At 43.9% G+C, this 5245-nt stretch overlaps 1 pseudogene; it reads left to right on the top strand.

Moving 5' to 3' along the window:
- Positions 1–3128: 3128 nt before the first annotated feature.
- On the top strand, positions 3129–4484 carry LOC112818074 (olfactory receptor 10C1-like; annotated as a pseudogene).
- The last annotated feature ends 761 nt before the right edge of the window (positions 4485–5245 follow it).

The raw sequence follows: 5245 nt of genomic DNA, 5'->3' as shown, positions 1-5245 counted from the left end.
AACCCTAAAAGACTCCACCCCAAAACTGCTAGAACTCATACAGGAATTCAGTAAAGTAGCAGGATATAAAATCAATGCACAGAAATCAGTGGCATTCCTATACACTAACAACAAGACAGAAGAGAGACAAATCAAGGAGTCGATCCCATTTACAATTGCACCCAAAACCATAAGATACCTAGGAATAAATTTAACCAAAGAGGCAAAGGATCTGTACTCAGAAAACTATAAAATACTCAGGAAAGAAATTGAAGAAGACACAAAGAAATGGAAAAACGTTCCATGCTCATGGATTGGGAGAACCAACATTGTGAAGATGTCAATGCTACGTAGAGCAATCTACACATTCAATGCAATCCCCATCAAAATACCATCCACTTTTTTCAAAGAAATGGAACAAATAATCCTAAAATTTGTATGGAACAAGAAGAGACCCCGAATAGCCAGAGGAATATTGAAAAAGAAAAGCAACGCTGGCGGCATCACAATTCCGGACTTCCAGCTCTATTACAAAGCTGTCATCATCAAGACAGTATGGTACTGGCACAAAAACAGACACATAGATCAATGGAACAGAATAGAGAGCCCAGAAATGGACCCTCAACTCTATGGTCAACTTATCTTTGACAAAGCAGGAAAGAATGTCCAATGGAAAAAAGACAGTCTCTTCAACAAATGGTGTTGGGAAAAGTGGACAGCCACATGCAGAAGAATGAAACTGGACCATTTCCTTACACCACACACAAAAATAGACTCCAAATGGTTGAAAGACCTAAACGTGAGACAGGAGTCCATCCAAATCCTAAAGGAGAACACAGGTAGCAACCTCTTCGACCTCAGCCGCAGCAACTTCTTCCTAGAAACATCACCAAAGGCACGGGAAGCCAGGGCAAAAATGAACTATTGGGATTTCATCAAGATAAAAAGCTTTTGCACAGCAAAAGAAACAGTCCACAAAATCCAAAGACAACCGACAGAATGGGAGAAAATATTTGCAAATGATATATCAGATAAAGGGCTAGTATCCAAAATCTATAAAGAACTTATCAAACTCAACACCCAAAGAACAAATAATCCAATCAAAAATGGGCAGAAGACATGAACAGACATTTTTCTAAAGAAGACATCCAAATGGCCAACAGGCACATGAAAAAGTGCTCAACATCGCTCGGCATCAGGGAAATGCAAATCAAAACCTCAATGAGATACCACCTCACACCAGTCAGAATGGCTAAATTTAACAAGTCAGGGAACGACAGATGTTGGCGGGGATGGGGAGAAAGGGGAATCCTCCTACACTGTTGGTGGGAATGCAAGCTGGTGCAGCCACTGTGGAAAACAGTATGGAGGTTCCTCAAACGTTGAAATTAGAGCTACCATTCGATCCAGCAATTGCACTACTGGGTATTTACCCCAAAGATACAAATGTAGGGACCCGAAGGGGTACGTGCACCCCAATGTTTATAGCAGCAATGTCCACAATAGCCAAACTGTGGAAAAAGCCAAGATGTCCATCGACAGAAGAATGGATAAAGAAGATGTGGCATATATACACAATGGAATATTATGCAGCCATCAAAAGGAATGGGATCTTGCCATTTGCAACGACGTGGATGGAACTGGAGGGTGTTACGCTTAGTGAAATAAGTCAATCAGAGACAGACATGTATCATGTGACCTCACTGATATGAGGAATTCTTAATCTCAGGAACAAACTGAGTGTTACTGGAGTGGTGGGGGGTGGGAAGGATGGGGTGGCTGGGTGATAGACATTGGGGACAGTATGTGCTACTGTGAGCGCTGTGAATTGTGCAAGACTGTTGAATTACATATCTGTACTTCTGAAACAAAGAACGCAACATATTTTAAGAAAAAAGAAAAAGAAGAAGATAGCAGGAGAAGAAGAATGAAGGGGAGTAAGTCAGAGGGGGAGATGAACCATGAGAGATGATGGACTCTGAAAAACAAACTGAGGGTTCTAGAGGGGAGGGGGGTAGGGGGATGGGTTAGCCTGGTGATGGGTATTAAAGAGGGCACATTCTGCATGGAGCACTGGGTGTTATGAACAAACAATGAATCATGGAACACTACATCAAAAACAAATGATGTAATATATGGTGATTAACATAACAATAAAAAATTTTAAAAATATATAAAAACTGGATACAGATATAACAAAATATTAACAAAGTTATTTCTAGGAATACAATTATAGATGTTCTTTCTCCTTCAAAAAAAATATTAAAGTTATTTTTATATTCCAAAAAAAAAAAAAAGATACCAAATCTAAGAGTGCCTTCCTCATGAGGGATCTACAAGGTAAAGACAGGGGAACATAAGGAAGTCATCAAATACCATCTGTGTTTAGCACAGGCTATTTCTCCAAATAGAAATACATTAATCAGATAATAACTCCTGGAAACCAGTAAAGTGAAATGAACTAAGGACTCCCCACCTGCAAAATACCAGTGTGTGAGCTTGCATTTTACTCTATGATATTGAATATGGTTATATTTTTACACAGAATTTGGATTTACACATCTTTTGGACTGTAACTCTGCTGTTTACATTTATATGTTAAATGTGATTTCACTTTCACTGTTATTAGTAATGAGATTTACATTGTATAATAATGATTTATTTGTAGTCTTAGGTGAACATAGAATGTGAGATTGAGCTATGTATTTTTCTGTGCTTGTATTAGAAATGTAATGCGTTAGTGTGTTAGTGGTGGAGTTTATGTGTGTGGTTTGGGTATTTGCATATGTGCTATGGTGTAAGGGGCTGTAAAATGCAGCAATAAGCAACCAAGAAAGACTCTTCATCTCTTTCCTGAACATCTTTTAAAGCTAAGGAGACCTTCACTCCTTCAGATAACTTTTTATCTGCCTCTGGGAGCTCGAGAGAGATGATCTTTCAAATTTCCATCCTCCCCTTTGCAAACCATAAAATTTGTCTAAAGGCAAAATGATAAAGGAAAAAAAAAGGAAAGGGATCAAGTGGGTCTGGAAACTGAAGAACAAGCTGGAAAAAATGTTTAAAAGAGGTGAAAATTAGGTCAGAGAGGATACACGCTGAGAGGAAAGGAACGAGAAGCCACTGAATGAAGGAAAGAAAAAGGCAGATACAGAAGGACCCAAGAGGGAGAAAAACACAAGGAAAAATCCCCTTGACTTGGAACGGGTGTTTCCTGCCCTGAACGTAGAAGGAATTCTGACTTTGAGAAGAAAAATGCCTGTCAGCAGGGCCCTGTGGACAAGGAGGGAAGACAAGGCTGGAATGACTCATGTCTCAGTCCAGGGGAAACTGAAGGCAGAACTGAGTGTGTCCCATGAAAGGCAGGCACCCGAGGAGATCAGGGAAAGAAGCCAGGCTCTCAGAGCTCAATCCTCACCTGGCTCCAAAGAGAGCAGGGCTGACAGGGACCAAGGCTGTGCTGCCCCAAAGGCAGGGAGAGCCTGAAAGAAAGGGCATTCCAATGTCTTCTTGACCAAATGCAGCAAGGGGTCCCCTCTGCCCATGTCACAATTCCATGATTGCCATTTCTCTGTCCTTTAGGAGTGAGATGAGCATGAATGCCTCCCTGGTGGCTGAGTTCATCCTTGTTGGCTTCTCCCACCTGGTCAACCTCCAGGGCTTGCTCTTCTCTGTCTTCCTCACCATCTACCTACTCACCGTGGCAGGCAACCTCCTCATAGTGGTGCTGGTCTCCAGACCCCCATGTACTTCTTCCTTCGAATGCTCTCAGTCCTGGAGATTGGCTACACATCTGTCACTGTGCCCCTGTTGCTTCACCACCTGCTCACAGGCCGGCGCCGCATCCCTCACTCTGGCTGTGCTCTCCAGATGTTCTTCTTCCTTTTCTTTGGTGCCACAGAGTGTTGTCTCCTGGCAGCCATGGCCTATGACTGCTATGCAGCCATCTGTAAACCCCTTCATTACCCACTTCTGCTGAGCCACTGGGTGTGCCTACAGCTTTCGGGAGTGTGGCCTGTGGAGCGATTGTGGGCCTGGGCCACACCTCCTTCATCTTCTCCTTGCCCTTTTGTGGCCCCAATGCCATCCCACACTTCTTCTGTGAGATCCAGCCTATCCTGCAGCTGGTGTGTGGAGACACCTCACTCAATGAGCTTCAGATTATCCTGGCTGCTGCCCTCATCACCCTTTGCCCCTTCGGCCTCATCCTGGGCTCCTAAGGGCATATCCTGGCTACAGTTTTCCGGATCCCGTCTGCTGCTGGCCGCAGCAAGGCCTTCTCCACCTGCTCCTCCCACCTGGTTGTGGTCTCCCTCTTCTATGGCACTGCCATCTTCATCTACATCTGCCCTAAAGCCAGCTATGATCCAGCCACAGACCCTCTGCTGTCCCTCTTCTATGCTGTGGTCACCCCCATCCTTAATCCCATCATCTATAGTCTGTGGAACACCGATGTCAAGGCTGCCCTAAGGAGAACCCTCCAGAAAATGAGACCTGCAAACACTTGACAAGGGGGTGATGATGGTGACTGTCCCTCCCACTCAACCCCCCATCACCAAGGATCAAAGGGAAGAAGGCATGGTCTTCACCTGAGGGGGCCAGCCTGTGAAGAAGACAGAGTTACCTTGGAAAATGGAGCCAAACTGCTCATCAAACACCCATGACACACATGCACACACAATTCTGCCTTCTGTGGTAGGAACAGGAAGCCCAGGATGGATTTCCTGTACGAGCCAAGCAAGTTGACAACTAAAGGACACATTACAAAATGTCATCTCCACCAGACCATCAAGGTAATGAAACTTTCAGGCACAGTACTAGTTCTTTTTTCTTTTAAGGTTTTATTTATTTATTTATTTAGTTAGTTAGTTAGTTATTTGAGAAAGAGAAAGAGAGCACATGCAGGGTGAGGAGCAGAGGGAGAGGGATAAGCCGACTCCATGCTGAGTGCAGAGCTCACCATAGGGCTGGATCCCATGACCCTGAGATCATGACCTGAGCCGAAATCAAGAGTCAGATGCTTAACCGACTGAGCCACCCAGGCCCCCAAGGTACTGATTCTTAAAGGGACTTGAGATTTCTGTGTCCTAGGTCAGGCATTCGTTTTCCTTTTGTGGCACTGCTGCTCAGTACATTAGCACACACAATCACACCTAACTAAATCCATCGACAGGCAGAAAGCAACATCCGTAGGAAGTGAGGAGAGATGAGGAAAGTTTCAATGATGGTAAATTCTTGTGGGAATCAGAATGAGCCAGTGGTTAGGAAA

Source organism: Callorhinus ursinus, unplaced genomic scaffold, assembly GCF_003265705.2.
Source record: "Callorhinus ursinus isolate GAN/ISIS: 27379988/994484 unplaced genomic scaffold, GSC_fseal_2.0 scaffold2402, whole genome shotgun sequence".
Taxonomy (NCBI): Eukaryota; Metazoa; Chordata; class Mammalia; order Carnivora; family Otariidae; genus Callorhinus; species Callorhinus ursinus.
This window is presented reverse-complemented; position numbering and strand designations above follow the sequence as displayed.